Consider the following 18,136-nt stretch of genomic DNA (forward strand, 5'->3'; position numbering starts at 1 on the left):
AGACCAGAGGATGCATGTAACCTGATCAACCTAGTAAAAATTTTAATCCCTTCTATTTTTATGGCCTTCCAGGAAAAATTCCATTTAGGGGAAAAGTAATGAGTTTCAGAACTAATTCTCAAACATCATATCAACATGTTACCAAAAATGGGGCCCAGCCCTGTTGGGGGTCTCAACCCATCTAAAAGTTCCTAATGGTTTTTGTTTAGAATGTGGTGTGTTGGAGAACTTGGGAAGCAGAGACTTGAGCAGGAGAGGGGTGAAGGATTCACTGAGCATGTGTGCCTATGTGTGGGAGGAATGGAGGAAAAGGCTTAGAAGCTAAGGGTTTAACAGGTTGTCTTTTTCTGAGATCTTTAGTTTCAATGGACTTGCTACCAGATCTCTAAAACTAGTATTCACAGCAAAAGTCACAATCTCCTTTGGTTCTCACAAAAAGCCTGTGAAGTAAGTACTCCACAGGACACAACTCAACTTTCCAGGTGGGGAACTAAAGTTGGGAAAAGCTAAATGACTTGTTCAGGGTCATACAGATACTTTGGTTTCTGCCCTGTGTGTGGACCAAATCGCCTTCTGCACAGATTACTCCCTGAGATAAATACCCCCCCCTTTCATTCAAAGAGCCTGGGAACCAAAGGAGGGCAAATTTGATAGTGACATACACAAGAGCTGCAGCATCTTTCTGTGTATAGAATCTTCAGTCTAACAATTCTTACCTCCTTTCTGTCTCACTCCCACAATAGTTGATGTACACCTGAGATCGTTTCACCAGTGCAGGATCCTGTAAGTGGGTGCATGCTTAGTCGTGTCTGACTCTTTGCAACCCCACAGACTGTAGCCCACCAGGCTCCTCTCTCCACAGGATTTCCCAGGCAAGAAAAATGGAGTGGGTTGCCATTTCCTTCTCCAGGGGATCTTCCCCACCCAGGAATCAAACCCACGTCTCCTGCATTGCTGAGGCACCAGGGAAGCCATCCAACTGTAATTCCACTACTTTCTCTCTTACTTAAAGAGAAGTACAGCAAAATCCAGGCAAGAATGATATAAAATCAGCTCTAATTTATCTTCATGTAAGTCATTCACAAACATTCCATAGTTGGTAAAAACAAATTATTAGTAATACCAGTTACTTGCAGTGTAGTTTCAAACTGTCACCAGAAGTGACACCAGTTCCACCCTTATGATAACCACTTATTATTTTTCAGTCTACTACTGTTTCCTATTTACAACCACACACTCACTTTCAGTAATTGAGCTCAGACCACATGCCTGCCTTCAGATAACACCAAGAGAGGAAAGAGACCTGTCCCCATGGAGGAGGCTATGCACAGAGGTGTGTCAGAGGAACCACAAGAGCGAATGACTCTCAAACTGAATCCCAACAACTTAAGTGCAGGTATGACAGCAAGAGACAAGTCAGGAACAGACGAGCAAAAGCAGGATGAAGAGTGAGATCATCTCATCAGCATATGTTAGGGAATCATCAAACGATTCATGGGATTCAGCCAGAGGAGTTAGCTATAGCTATTCTATCAGCTGTCAAATCCATTTTTAAAATCTTAAATCTGATGCTGATCACTGCTCACCCAAAATCTGTAATGGTGATATGCTGTTTTACCAGGGATCCCTGTCCAGTATTAACCATATCAAAAACAAATATGGGATAAGTAGCCTCAGCTGGTGCCCCAGAGCTACTCTCTTCCTCGGCTGACTCTCAGCTCATTTTACAATCATCACTCCAGACCTTTCCCGCTGTCTTTAAGAAATCAGATAAAAACTCACATCCCACCCCCAAATACACAGATAATTTAGTTTCCCAGGAGATTTTGTGAAGTCTGAAGTTTATACAACTTGGGGAGAAGGATTTTTTAAGGAAAAGAATAAAAAATCATGAATATAATATTTTGTATTCATAAAAAAACAGCATAAATTTTTAAGTGGAAAATATATCATCATAATATATAGGAAAATTACACAACATTTTTAGTAATTAACTGCCTGACATATCTCTATATTTTTCTTACAATTTTTTTGCCTGCATACTCTGTGATCATCTCTTCATATGGCAATGACTTCATATCATTTTTTATAGAGAGAACAGAAGGATCATTATCTTTCCCTTAGCAGAGTTAATCAAAATTTGCGGGTTTTTTAAATTGATATTTTAGAAACATTTCTTTCAGTTTCCTGATTCTGTTACTGGTGATATGAGGAAAATTTTTAGGATCACTGTCAAATTGAGGAAAACCTCTACTAAGTTTCTTTCACATATAAGCTATAGGGTACGGAAGAAATTTCCATAGATTACAACTCCCTACCTTTCAAACTTTGTTTCTCCTCGACTGTCCACACACTTCTGATGCCAAGCACTGTAGAAAATGTTCATTTAATGTTATGACTTTTGGCTCCATAGTTTCATGTCATGATGCCAAGTTAGTTCAGCTCAGTGGGCTGTGGAGTATTCCTGGATGTCATTCGTACACTAGGTTTGCTACAAATGACTTACCTATACACAGAAGTGACTGAGATCAAAGGAATATACCCCACGAAACCAAATTAAATATATCCCCAACTAACTTCCCTGTAGCCAGACCTTCAAAATGCTCTCTACCCTCCAGTGCCAATCCACATGAGACAAAAGTGTGACAAACAGGAATCTGAAATGGAAAGAGACAGCAATCTTAACCAAATACAGTTAAATATTGTACTCTTGCAAATCTTACAAAAACATGTTAACACATTGCTAGAAAAGGGAGGGGCCCATGAAACTAAGGGGTTCTGAAGTGTTAAGTTTCATTGGATTCAAGGTAAATCCACCTGTCTCCTATGGAATTTGAAGTCATCCTATGTGAACTTCCTCAACTCCTCTCCCTTCTTTTTCAAAAGGTTTCCATATCTTTAGTGATCCTTTGACCATTCCCTTTTGTTTCTGGAGAAAAAGCCTACGGATCTGTTTGGAACACCTTCCATTTAATCCCATCTCTGCTGAGCTCTTGCCCCATCAATTATCCTTTCTTTGTTATGTGACCCTTTCCTGCTCTATTAGTTTCTTTAACTAAGCCTGGAAATATATCAAAGTCCCAATACATCTTAATGTGTTTATACCATGCTGTTCACCTTATCCCTACATCTGCTCTTTCTTTGTGTTCTCCATTTTTATTATGACTTCCATCATCATCCTAGATCCACAGGCTACAAGACTGACGTATTTTACACTCATATGAATCCTTTTGCCAAGTTTGGTCAAATGTACAACCACAATCTTTCTTAATCAGACCTTCCATTTTTATATGGCCTACATACAGCAGACAAACTAGGTTCCTAAGTCTGCAGTCTGCCCAGCATCCATCCTCCTTTCTTACTGTGAATAACAATACCCCAATTTTCTGTTGAGGAGCCACCAATCCCCCATTCTCAGTCCATCTGTGGGCACAGACCTAAACAAGGACAGAGAATTCCATTCCCTGGGACACAGTAGTTGTTGTTGTTTGGTTGCTCAGTCATGTCCAACTCTTTGCGACCCCGTGGACTGCAGCACGCCAGGCTTCCCTGTCCTTCACTATTTCCCAGAGGTTGCTTAAACTCATGTCCATTGAGTCAGTGATGCCATCCAACCATCTCATCCTCTGTCATCCCCTTCTCCTCCTGCCTTCAATCTTTCCCAGCATGAGTCCTTTCCAATGACTCAGCTCTTTGCATCAGGTGTTCAGAGTATTGGAGTTTCAGCTTCAGCATCAGTCCTTCCAATGATATTTAGGGTTGATTTCCTTTAGAATTGACTGGTTTGATCTCCTTGCTGTCCAAGGGACTCTCAAGAGTCTTCTCCAGCATCACAGTCCTAAGGCATCAATTCTTTGGTGCTCAGCCTTTTTTATTATCTGGTTCTCACGTCTATACATGACTACTGGTAAAACCATAGCTTTGACTATATAGACCTTTGTCGGCAAAGTAACTTCTCTGCTTTTTAATATGCTGTCTAGGTTTGTCATTGCTTTTCTTCCAAGAAGCAAACATCTTTTAATTTCAGGGCTTCAGTCACTTCAGTGATTTTGGAGCCCAAGAAAATAAAGTCTGTCACTGTTTCCATTGTTTCCCCATCTATTTGCCATGAAGTGATGGGACTAGGTGCCATAATCTTAGTTTTTTGAATGTTGAGTTTTAAGCCAGCTTTTCACTCTCCTCTTTCACTTTCATCAAGAGGCTCTTTATTTCCTCTTCATTTTCTGCTCACAAGAGTGATGTCATCTGCATATCTGAGGCTACTGATATTTTCTCCTGGAAATCTTGATTACAGCTTGTTTGTCCAACCTGGTATTTCTCATGCTGTACTCTGCATAGAAGTTAAAAAAGTAGCATGACAATATACAGCCTTGACGAACTCCTTTCCCAATTTTGAACCAGTCTGTTTTTCCATGTAAGGGTCTAACTGTTGCTTCTTCTTTTCCTGCATACAGGTTTTCCAGGAGGCAGGTAAGGTGGTTTGGTATTCTCATCTCTTAAAAATTTTCCAGTTTGTTGTGATCCACACAGTCAATCAGTTCAACCATGACTTAATGACTTAAGTCAGACAATGAGACTCCATTCTGAATTTGGAGTGTGTGTGTGTGTGTTTTTAATTACTGGGAATGAGGAACTAGTAGTGATAACTTGTTTATTGGTTCTCTTAATAAATGAGTTAAATAAAATCTTGGAGTCATGATTTTACTTTTATTTTTTTCAATAAATGATCTTTCTGGAGGTCCTCCACCAAGATGCTCATTGAATTTATCTAAAACAACTAAGTAAATGGCTTGAGGCCAGGCACATGCTATTGTTGCTCCCAGAGATGAATGCCAAATGGCAACAGATCTTGAACTTTCCTGACTCTCCACTTCTCTAGTTTGTTTGTTTTTGTCTAATTTCCACTAATTGTGTGTGGATATGTTTCAGTTCAGTTCAGTTCAGTCGCTCAGTCGTGTCCGACTCTTTGTGACCTCATGAACCGCAGCATGCCAGGCCTCCCTGGATGGACTGGTTGGATCTCCTTGCAGTCCAAGGGACTCTCAAGAGTCTTTTCCAACACCACAGTTCAAAAGCAGGATTCCAAATAACAAAGGCCTTAAAAAGTCCAATCTAAGATTCCTTTTGAAAATTTCCAAATAAAAATTAATTTTTTTATGATTCTTGATTTGGCAAAGCAAACTTAAGGAGGTCTGTATAGTAAATTAACATGCTTGCTTCACTTATAATAAATAAAAAGTCAAATCCAATGAGTCAGATTTATTTTGTGAAAGCTTTTTTTCCAAGACTATTATGATTACAAGGTGGGGGAACTACCAGAAAATTTTGTTAAAACTTGGGAATGAACAGGAAAGATTAGCAAGTATTTTGCCTAGTTCACCAGGTTATCTCAGCCTTTCCATGTCTTTGAGCTATTTCACAACTCTGTAAATTGTAGATGACTAATAGCAACGCAAATGATCCTTTTCCATAGTAATGCAAGTACATCTAGTGAAGAATCTATTGATTCCCAGCACCTTCTCCCCTATCCTTGCAGAAAAAGCCAATTTTCAAATTTTTGAATCCTTTAAATTATAGCATAACTGAAAAATAACATTACAATTTTATACCTTTTTTCTGACTACTTTTGCTTGTCTCCCTTTAAAAATAATTTTGGCATTTTTCACTAGGGTTGCACTAAGTTTATAGATTAATTTATAAATGTGTTTTTGTCAAATTGAGTTTTAATGTTCAATAAACTCTACTAGATTTACATTTATTCAAATCTCCTTTAGTGTCCCTGAATCATATTTAAAATTTTGTTTTTGTGAAGTGTTGACTGAAAGAAAAAAGCACAATATGAGAATTGTGAGTTAAGTTTTATTTGGAGCAAAATAAGGACTGTAGCCTGGGAGACAGCATCTCAGACAGCTCCGAGGAACTGTTCTGTAGAGGTGGGGTGGAAGTTAGTATATATATGGTTTTAGTGAAGGGGGATACATTCAATCAAGCATACCTTTTGGCAGAAGGTTAATTCTAGTCACAAGGAGAAGATGTCTCTGTTAATGATTTTGGTCCTTTTCTAGATATGAGAAGATGCAAGAATCTGGGCTCATAAAACCCTCTCTTGGGAATATCTGACTATCCGAAGGCCGGTTCAGACAGTTTTCCCAGAGCACAGATGCCTCATTTCTCATCTCCACCCTAAACTCCTTTCAGGGTATGTTGAAGGTCAGGAACTACAGTGCCTAGTGACTTCATTCTTATTGAATAAGATAACAAGTATCAATTTTTTTAGCATGGACTTCTACGTTTCTTGTTAAGCTTATTGCTTGGCATTTTATTGCTTTTGCTCCTACTATAAATGGGACCTTTTCTTCCAGTCCCAGAGGTGTGATTCATTAGTTGGTTTAAGCCAAGCAGGATAGTCCCATTTATCTTCCCAGCCCATACTCTTCTGGTCAACCAGACATGAGAAGGAGATATCAGGAGAAGGATGTTCTTCACTGATCTCATTGATCTGAAAAAAGCACATGGAAAGAAGCAGGCCATCTTGTGAGGGGGGGGAAAGCTCCTTTCTTTTAATATAAATTTTTTGTTTTCTAAAATATGCAACTGAAAATATCTTGTCTGATAAATAACTATGATTGTATGCAATAAACCATGTCCTTTATCTACACTTAACCCTTTATTTCTTAACACAGAATCTATAAGCTCAGCATAACAGGCAGTGATAACATCAGAACATTTGCATTCAGGTTTGGTATTAAGACATACACTCTGCCATGGAAATAAATGGAGATTAGTCAAATGAGAAAAGACAAAAGCTATTTATTCAGAGCTCCTGTAGCAAAGGAGCTAGCTGCCATCACTTGTGTTTTGACAGGGACTCATAAGCAGGCAGAGGAATGGGAAAGATTTATAAAGGGAAAAAGGGGGAAGCCTTCAAATATGCTCTCATTGGAGGCTATTGGTGGGAAAGTTGTAGGTAGGCTAATCAGAAGGAAGACACCTTATATGATTATTTAGGGGTGAGTATGTGGCCTCCTATAGCTGTCTCAGGTGGGATTACTGTGGATAATGTGCTAGTTCCCTGTGGTGTTTGTTGCAGACTGTAGGTCAGAGTTCTATTTTTTATATATAATCCAGTCATTGTGTGTTTGCATATTCAGTCTCTCACTGCTACAGCTGAAAAAGCAACTCAAATACTGATATACTTCCAAAATAAGCTCCAATGTGCCCTCCCTACCACTCTTCTGGACCTCAGAACTCTCCATGCGACAAAAGGATCAATGTCTGACACAGCTGATGACCACCAAGACCCTACTCCTATAGTAGCCAATGTAGTTCTGCTTGGTGGGTGCCAGTGCCTTAATGTTAGTCCCTCGACTGTATCCGACTCTTTGCAACCCCACGGACTATAACCTGCCAGGCTCCTCTGTCCATGGACTTCTCAAGGCAAGAATACTGGAGTGGGTAGCCATTTCCTTCTCCAGGGGATCTTCCCGACCCAGGGATCAAGCCTGGGTCTTCTGCATTGCAGACAGATTCTTTACCATCTAAGCCACCTTTTCACAGTTTTTTTCTTCACCAGTGCCTGGTGTGTGTGTTTATGTGTGTGTGTGTTAGTCACTCAGTCGTGTCCAACTCTTTGCAAACCCATGGACTGTAACCTGCCAGGCTCCTCTGTCCATGGAATTCTCCAGGCAAGAATACTGGAGTGGGTAGCCATTCCCTTTTCCAGGGGATCTTCCTAACCGAGGGATCAAACCCAGGTTTCTTTCATTGCAGGCAGATTCTTTATCACCTGAGCCACAAGGGAAGCCCTTGCCTTACTTCGCCAGTGTCTTACTGGTTGTTAAATAACATTTCTAGTATCACTCCTGCTTCTACTTCCTCTCACTTTCTAGCCCTGTTTTCCTTTTTCCAACCAAAAAATTTCATATTATTTGCTTAGTCCTTTTAGTATTCACTTTTATATTATGGTGGGCTTCCCTTGTGGCTCAGATGGTAAAGAATCTGCCTGCAATGTGGGAGACCTGGGTTTGATCCCTGGGTTGGGAAGATCCCCAGGAGAAGGGAATGGCTACCCACTCCAGTATTCTTGCCTGGAGAATTCCAAGGACAGAGGAGCCTGGCGGGCTACAGTCCGTGGGGTCACAAAGAGTTGGACACAACTGAGTGACTTTCACTTTCACTTTTATATTATGAGAGATTGAATTCAAGGCACCAATTCTTCACCTCCCTCTGCAGGCATTCCCTTTGCCCTGAGATTCTACAGTTCCCTCTTCGTAACAGGTAAAGTCTCCTCCCCTTGAAGCTAGGGTTGGCCATGTGACTTACTTTAGCCAACAGAATGTTAGCAGTTGATACAAGTAGAGACTTGAAAAAGCACTTGTGATCTTCTGTGCTCTCTATTGTTTTTATTACTCACCATAAGAACATGTCCAGTCTAGCCTGCTGGAGGAAGTGACAGTGCATGCTGGTGAGCTGAGTCACCCCGGCCAAAGTAACTGTAGACCAGCCAGCTACCCGCCAGCCAGCTAGTTGACGAGAGATACATGAGAAAGCCTAGAGTAGTTCCAATCAGCAGAACAAATCAACCAATGCATAGATTCATGAAAAACGGTAAGTGGTTGTTTTAAATCACCAAGTTTTAATCTGAGATTAAATCTCTAAATTGTATGGTAATATGTTGTACAGGAGTAGTTACCTGATACACATGCCTTTACAAGTACTCAGATGGCTTTTCCTGAATTTTCAATATATCCTGATGCTTACCTATAAAAAATAACAATTATATCTATAGCACCTCCTACCTTTTCTTCTTCAGCCTTTATCAGTTCAATTATTCTACAAGTTTGACATCATCCTCTACATCTACATCTTCCTTAAATGCTTGTGTTTGTTTTTTTTTTTTTTTTTTAGCATTGTTGAGTACTTGAGTAAGTTCTTTGAAGTTTTGGTGACATGTTTAGTCACTATTCTTATCTGGTTAGGGTCAACATTTTTCTTGGGAGGGTCTTCATCTTTCATTAGTTTTTCCTCACGTTTTACTTGTAATATAGGTTGTGTACTAACCTCACTCTGGGATGGTCCTTGTCATAAATTAGCTAGGGCTGGCTTACATGCTTTAAAAGTAGCAAGGTTTTATTTATCCTTAAAGGCCTTTTTACTCTTGGGGAATAAATTAAAATGCTTCCTCTTTCCTGAAGGCTTTTCCAGTGTTCTCTTCTTCCTCTCAACTCTAGAGCACTGGCTCATTTGACAGATGCAGCCACCTATCTCACTCGACCCAATATTTAGGTATTCTAGACTGTACATCCCCAAGAACAAAGAACAAGGCCTCAGAAAAGCCTCAAAAACTGGTATACCATCACCTAGTCACTCTTGGACAAGTTATTTAACTGAGGCATAGCCTTCACCTTAAAGTTGAGATCAGGATGTTTCCTTGCAAGGGTATTAAGTGAGAAAATATGTACAAAGTGCTTAGACTAATGTCTGGAATAAAATGGGTGTTCAACAAGTGTCAAATAACTCCTCATCAGCATCTGCATTCTCTGAAAAGCCCAGTGTGGTGCCTTGCATACTCTTAGAGCTCAATAAATATCACAGTTGGGTTGAAGTAAAATTGCTGAATCACCCTCTTGTCTGTTCATTTCACATTAGATTCAACCAGGAAATTATTAATTATTCTGACTTCACATGCAATGACATCTACAAAATGATGATTCTTCTGTCTTTTCTAAAAAATTGAGATTAAGTTGAATATTTATGTTTCTATGTCTATTACATACGCAAAAAAATGTTTGAATGAGTATCATGCTAGTTTTCTAGGTGAATGGTATGAATATTCCAAAATGATACACTAGAAGCCATTCAAGGGGCTTCCCAGGTGGCACCAGTGGTAAAGAACCCATCTATCAATGCAGGAGAAAAGAGACACGAGTTCAACACCTGGGTTAGGAAGATCCCCTGGAGAAAAGCATGGTAACCCACTCCAGTATTCTTGCCTGGAGAGTCCCATGGCCAGAGGAGCCTGGTGGGCTATAGTCCCTAGGGTCACAGAGTTGGACATGACTGAAGCAACTTAGCATGCATGCACTGGTTCCTTTTTTGTGATTATTCATTTTGAATGACATGAGTTCTTCCTGGCCTAGCAACTTTCAGGGAAGTTTAGTTGGGGCGGTTCCTGGGCTAACAGGTATTTGCCCTGAATCTTAGTGTAGCTTCCTACAACACAATGTGTGTGTGTGTGTGTGTGTGTGTGTGTGCACGCACGTGCATGCACATGTGTATTGCCCACAAGAATGCACTGTCTGTATGTTTCCTATTCAATGTCATCTCCTCTCCCTTCTTTCCCACCACAGCTGCATACATTCGCACTGTGGTACCAACAAGGGCCTGGGAGGTACCTCTCTCCAGCTGTGGCACCCTATTTCCATTGTCTCAAACTAGCACGGTTGGCTTTTGCCTTTCATGTGTCCCAGCTACTTTGGAAAACAGTTTTTGTCTGAGATCTATAGCTGGATGCATCCTATTTGAGGACCTTTCTGGATACCTATACATATTTTAACCAAATGTGCTTCTAACTTAAATTTGTTGAGAATCTGATACATTTGTAATTAGTTCCATTATTTTATTTTATGTATTTATTTGTTTCCATTTCTCTATGTTTCATCTGTTTGAGAAGATTTTTTCCCCTCATTTCTTTTTTTCCCTCTAATGATTTTGAAACAGCATACTCTATTTCATTTCTTTAGTAGTTAAATTTAAATTTTGTATATGCTCCTTAACAAAGCCAATGTCTCCATCCTTTTTCTGAACAGGATATTAGAATACTTTAATTCCAATCACTCCTTACACTTCAGTTACACTCCTTACACTATTATAGTCTGGCATTTTCCTTTTTACATTTAACTCCAAATATTAAACAATTTTATTGTTTTATATAATTGATGACTATTTAGAACAACCTACCTGACTTTCTTGGCTCAAAATTCATGCAGAACTTCCTTTTCAGGCTATTTTCTTTTTCCTGAGTATACCCCTGGGAAGTTCCTTTAGTGAAAACCTATTGATGTTAAGTACTCAGTTTTTGAGTGTCTGAAAATGTCTTTTATTTCACCTACTTCACCTTTCATTTTGAAAGACTATTTTCCTGGACATACAATTCAAAGTGGACAGTGATTTGCTTTCAGCATTTTGAAGATATTCTGTCATCTCTGGCTTCCATCAATGTCAGGTTACAATCTATCGTTTCCTTGTATGTGATTTGTCTTTTATTTTTTTTTTTAAGTTTTAAATTTTATTTTATTTTTAAACTTTACAATATTGTATTAGTTTTGCCAAATATTGAAATGAATCCGCCACAGGTATACCCGCGTTCCCCATCCTGAACCCTCCTCCCTCCTCCCTTCCCATACCCTCCCTCTGGGTCGTCCCAGTGCACCAGCCCGAAGCATCCAGTATCATGCATCGAACCTGGACTGGCGACTTGTTTCATACATGATATTATACATGTTTCAATGCCATTCTCCCAAATCTCCCCACCCTCTCCCTCTCCCACAGAGTCCATAAGACTGATCTATACATCAGTGTCTCTTTTGCTGTCTCGTACACAGGGTTATTGTTACCATCTTTCTTTTATGTCTGGCTGTTTTTAAGATCTTTACTTCATGGTTGGTGTTCTCAGTTTTACTAGAACATGTCTAGGTATTATAGACTTGATTTTTACTTATTCTGTTTAAGATTGGTTATAATTCCTGAATCTGTGAATTTATATCTTTAATTCTGGAAAATCCATTCTCTCTTAACTTCCATTATCTCTATTTTCTTTTGCTGGGACTCCAGTTAGATGCACAATATACTTACCCTTTTTATCTTAAACTCTTTCATACTGTCCATATCTTCACTTCTCTGCAGATTTTTGGCTAATTTCTTTAAGTCTTTTTTCCAATTCAGTAATTTTCTACATCTGTGTCTAAACTTCTTCTCATTTACATTTAGCATTCCATTTCAATTGCATCTTCTTCTTTAAAGAAAAATATGTAATTTGATTCCTCTTTAAGTCTGGTCATTTTTTAATAGTCTCTTTCTCTTTATTCACATTTTAAAATTTTTCTCTCATTTCCTTGAAAATACTAGACATTCTTATTTCTGCATCTGATGTTTTCAATATCTGTTGGTCTGATCTTACATTTTGTTGTTTTTGATGACTCTTATTCAGAGACTGGTTTTCGTGTGTGTTTAATGATTTGTGTGAGTTCATTATTCATTGGAAATTTATCTCTAGACTGTTATGCCCATGATTATAATTTATTATAGCTAAGGATAGAGATTAAAATCAGCAAAGGTCATATGGCTGGCCTTGGTTACTCAATTCCCAGTCCTTTCAGATATCAAACTGATACTCCATGTCCCAGCACACTCGCCATGAAACACATTTTCAGTATAAACTATCTGGTGTGGCTTCAAGCCCCACATAAACAAAGACAGGCAGGATGTGTCCAACTCGTCCGAAGATCAACAAGAAAACAGACCTCAAACGACATTATAAGCCAACTAAATACAGCAGATACATATAAAACATTCCACTCAACAGCAGCACAATACACATTCATCCAAGTGCACATGAAACATTCTCTACAATAGAATATATTATGGGCATACTAATTGTATTATGTTTCATTTTATTGCTCTTCATAGATACCAGGTTTTTAACAAATTGAAGGCTTGTGGTAACCTTGCATTGAGCAAGTTTATCAGCATCATTTTTCCAACAGCATTTGCTCACTTAGTGTCTCTGTGTTACATTTCTGTAATTCTCACAATATTTCAAATTTTTCACTATTGTTACATTTGCTACCGTGATATATAATCAGTGATCTTTGATGTTACTATTGTAACTGCAAATGAGGTAGAAATAGCAAAAGAGTGAAAATTAGAAGTGGAAACTGAAAATGGAACTGAGTTGCTGCAATCTCAAGATAAAATTTTAATAGATACAGAGTTGCTTCTTATGAATAAACAAATAAAGTGGTTTTCTGAGATGGAAACTACTCCTGGTGTGGCAGAGTTTGAGAAGATTGACTCCAATTTTGAAAGAAGTTCCACTGTTGGTAAAATGTTGTGAAATAGCATTGCATGCTAAAGAGGAGTCATTCATGAAAGGAAGAGTCAACTGATACAACAAACTTCAAATTTTCTTATTTTAAGAAATTACCACAGGCACCCCAGTCTTCAGCAATCACCACCCTGATCACACAGGAATCATCAACACTGAGGCAAGACCATCTTAGCAAAAAGAACGTTCCAACGGCTCAGATAAGGGTCAACATTTTTTTTTATCAATAAAGTATTTTACAATGAAGGAATGAACCTTGATTTTTTTAAGACACAATGTTATTGCACACTTAACAGATTACAGAATAGTGTGAAGATTGTGCATTGAGAAACCAAAATATTTGTGTGACTCACCTTTTGTGATACCTTATTGCGGTCATTTGAAACCAAATCTACAATATTTTGAGGTATGCAGGTATGTCACAGAACAAGCCTCAAAAATTTAAAGAGATTGAAATTATAACAAGTATGTTTCCTTACCACAATGAAATTAAGTTAGACATCAACACACCAGGAAATTTGGGGAACTGACAAATATGTGGAAATTAAATAACATACTCCAAAATAACCAATTTAAGTCAAAGAAGATATCACAAGAGAAGTTAGAAATACCTTGAGATGAATGAAGATGAAAAATCCAATATCTGAAAACGTATGAGACACAGTTTAAGGCCGTGCTCAAAGGAAAATTTATAGCTGCAAAAACCTATATTAAAGAAGAACAATCTCAGATCAATCATCTAACATCTGGGCCAGCAGCTCCACCTTCTAGGCCCAGCTCTGGCTTTGTTGGCCTGTGTACACACAGCAGCAGCCCTGCTGGCCTCTGTGCTGCCTTCAGTGACCTCACCAGCTTCAGAGTCATTTTTCCTTTTCTTTGATGAATAACATTGGCAGTTGAGTAGTCCTATTAGCCTGTTTCCACCTATAGAGTTTTTGAAGACCTACAGCCTTCTCTCAATTTGTCCTGTCTCTGTTCCCTTCAATCAAGTTGGTAGTGCTTTCTTCCAGGATAACATCCTCAAAAGCCTTGTGGACCTCCTGTGTATGTCGTGGGGATCAACACCATTAGATAAGAAGGTCTCTACAGATCCTTCCTGGATAAGCTCACCTCTACTCCTAGTTTCAGCTGGTATGACTGATTGGGACCCATGAGTCATATACTTATTCTCTTGTATAAAATGTTGCCCAGTCACATCCTTGGCCTTCTCTCCAGAGCAGGCTTTTCCAACAATAAATTTTCTAACTTCAGCATCCATTGCAATCTAGATAGGCCAAGAACATCTCAAATCATCAAGTGCTGGTTCCACTTAGCTTAATAAATCCTCAATTTATTTTATTCTTCTCATTTTTCTGTAAATAGCAAGGAGAAACAAGGCTACACCTTCAATACCATACTAAAATCTCCTCAGTTCAATATCCAAGTTCATTGCTTATACTTTCTGCCCTCTACCCAATAGTAGAACACAATTCAGCCAAGTTTTCTGCCACTCTGTAACAAAGATTGCTTTCCCTCCAGTTTTCAAAATATGCTCCTCATTTTCTTCTGCGATCTCATCAGAAGCACCTTTAACATTCGTATTTCTATTGACATTCTATTCACTATGATATATGTACTTGCTAAGATGAGAGAATCTTTTCTCTACTGTGCTTTTCACTTTCTTCTGAACTCACAACAGAATCACCTTTAATATTCAACCCAGAACTTTTCTATCATGCACCTCAAAATTCTTCCAACCTCTACACATCCCTCAATTCCAAACCCAACTCCACATATTCAGGTATTTGTTCCAACACTACGTTTTCCAGTACCAAAATCTGTTAGTTTCTTAGGGATGCTGAAACAAGTTACCACAAACTTGTTGGCTCAAAACAATAGAAATGCATTCTTTCATGGCTCTGGAGTCTAAAACCAAGGTCTGGGCAGCATTGGTTCCTTCTAGATTCTGAAGGAGAATTCATTCCATGCTTCTCTCCTTCTTTCCTGTGGCCATTTATGCATATGGATCTAGTTTCTCCAATACCATTTGTTGTAAGGCTATTACTTCCCCCATTTAATTGTCTTGGTGTCTTTTTTAAAAGTCAAGTGTCCATATAAGTTAGAATTTAGTTCTGGACTCCAAATTCTATTCCATTGATTTTTATGCTTATTTTTATGGCAGTGCCATAATGTCTTAGAGAAAAAATGGCAACTGACTCCAGTATTCTTGCCTGGAGAATTCCATGGACAAAGAAGCCTGGCAGGCTGCAGTCCATGGGGTTGCAAAGAGTTGGACACAACTGGGCGACTTTTGCTTCACATACTGTCTTGGTTACTACAACTTTGCAATAAGTTTTGAAATTCCAAGTATTAGTCCTACAACTATTGTTCTTCTCATGATTGCTTTGGCTATTATAGATTCCCTGCCTTTCCACATACATTTTAGGATTGCCTTGTCAATATCTGGGATTTTTGATAGAAATTGTGTTGAATCTATGGAACTTAGACTACTGCCATTTTTAACATATTAAGTTTTTCAGTTCATGAACACGGGATATCTATTTATTTAGATATTCTTTCATTTACTTCAACAATGTTTTGTAGTTTTCAGTATACACATCTTAAACACTTCTTTTGTTTAAAATATTCCTGTTTTATCCTTTTTGATGCTATTATAAAGAGAAATGTTTTTGACTTTTATTTTCAGATTACTTATTGCTAATATATTGAAATACAACTGATTTTTATACTGATCTTGTATGCTGTAACTGTGCTAAAATTTATTATTAGCTCCAGCATGTCTTTAGTAGGTTCCATGTGGTTTTTTTATATACAAAATCACGATACTTGCAAATAGAGAGAGTTTTATTCTTCAATTCCAGTCTGAATGTCTTTTATTTCTTTTCCTTGCCTAATTACCAGCTATAGACTTAATATTTGTGTCTCTCCCCCCCTTTGTATGTTGAAATCCTAACCTCCAAGGCAATGGTGCAACATTAGAAGGTGCAACATTTGAGAGGTGATTGAGTCATGAAGTCAGAGCCTTCATGAACTGGATTTGTACCCTTAGAAGTGAGGCCTGAGAGGTTCTTCGCCCCTTCCACCATGTGAGGACACAGGAAAAGGTCTGCTGTCTGCAGGAAGTGGGCTCTCACAGATGGAACCACCAGTTCCTTGATCTTGGACTGAGCCTCCACAACTACGAGAAATTAATTTCTGTTACTTATAAGCCACCTATGCTCATGGTAAAGAATCTGATTGCCAATGCAGGGGATATAAGAAACTTGAGTTCAATCCCTGGGTAGGGTAGATCCTCTGGAGGAGGGAATGGCAACCCACTCCAGTATTCTTGCCTAGAGGATCCCATGGACAGAGGAGCCTGGTGGGCTTCAGCCCATGTTATTATTGTTGTTCAGTCACTCAGTTGTGTCTGACTCTTTGTGACCCCATGGACTGCAGCACGCCAGGCCTCCCTGTCCTTCATCATCTCCCAGAGTTTGCTCAAACTCATGTCCACTGAGTCAGTGATGCCATCCAACCATCTCATCCTCTGTCATCCCCTTCTCCTCCTGCCTTCAATCTTTCCCAGCATCAGAGTCTTTTCCAATGAGTCGACTCTTTGCATCAGGTGGCAGGAGTATTAGAGCTTCAGCTTCAACATCAGTCCTTCCAATGAATATTCAGGGTTGAATTCCTTTAGGATTCACTGGTTTGATCTCCTTGCTGTCCAAGGGACTCTAAAGGGTCTTCTCCAGTATCACAGTTCAAAGACATCAATTCTTCGGCACTCAGCCTTTTTTATTGCCCAGCTCCCACATCTGCACGTGACTACTAGAAAAACCATAGCTTTGACTATATGGAACTTTGGGTCCAGAAAGTCCACAGGGTCACAAAAAGCCGGACGTGACTGAGGCAACTTAGCCCAGCGCAGCACATAAGCCACATCGTTTACGGCATTTTGTAATAGCAGCCTGAATGGGTCAAGACACTGTTCCTAGCTGGAACACCCAGTACAGTGTTGACTAAAAATGGTAAAAGTGACACCTTTGTCTTGTTCCTAATCTTAGAAGGAAAGCAATAACTCCTTCACCATTAAGCGGTACATTAGGCATAGGTGTTCATAGATGTTCCTCATCAGTTTGGAGACCTTCTCTTCTGTTCATAGTTTGTTCAGGAATTTTATCCTGAGAAAAACTGGATTTTATCAAACACTTTTACTAGTATTTTGTTGAGAATGAGTTTGCACCTATATTTATAAGAGACTGACCTGTAGTCTTCTTTTCTTGCAATGTCTTTGGTTTTGGTATCCAGTTAAAACTGGCCTAGCTGCTGCTGCTAAGTCGCTTCAGTCATGTCCGACTCTGTGACACCCCATAGATGGCAGCCCACCAGGCTCCCCCATCCCTGAGATTCTCCAGGCAAGAATACTGGAATGGGTTGCCATTTCCTTCTCCAATGCATGAAAGTGAAAAGTGAAAGTGAAGTCACTCATTCGTGTCCCACTCTTAGCGACCCCATGGACTGCAGCCCACCAGGCTCCTCCGTCCATGGGATTTTCCAGGCAAGAATATCAGAGTGGGGCGCCATAAAACTGGCCTTAGAGGATGGATTGGCAAGTGTTCCCTCCTCTTCTGCTTTCTGGAACAGTTTGTGAATTGAATTCTAAATTTGTCTGATAAAATTAGAACCCCCAATTTATGTTTGAATTGTCTAGTATGCTTTTGCCTATTCTTTTTACAAAGAACTTAATGAGGTGTCATTTTATCCCAGAAAATGTGCTAAGTATTTGACTTTGAAGATTTTTTTAAGTCAAATACAATACCCCTGTCTTGGACACATGAACAGGTAACTACACCACAGTGTGCCTACTAACAAAGAAACACCTATGTTTTTACTAGGACACAGAGAAAGGAAATTTATCATTTCAGTTCAGTTCAGTCACTCAGTCATGTCCAACTCTTTGTGACCCCATGGACTGCAGCACACCAGTCCTCCCTGTCCATCACCAACTCCCAGAGCCTGCTCAAACTCATGTCCATTGAGTCGGTGATA

The sequence above is a fragment of the Bos indicus genome, chromosome 11, assembly GCF_029378745.1.
Source record: "Bos indicus isolate NIAB-ARS_2022 breed Sahiwal x Tharparkar chromosome 11, NIAB-ARS_B.indTharparkar_mat_pri_1.0, whole genome shotgun sequence".
In the NCBI taxonomy this organism is placed as follows: Eukaryota; Metazoa; Chordata; class Mammalia; order Artiodactyla; family Bovidae; genus Bos; species Bos indicus.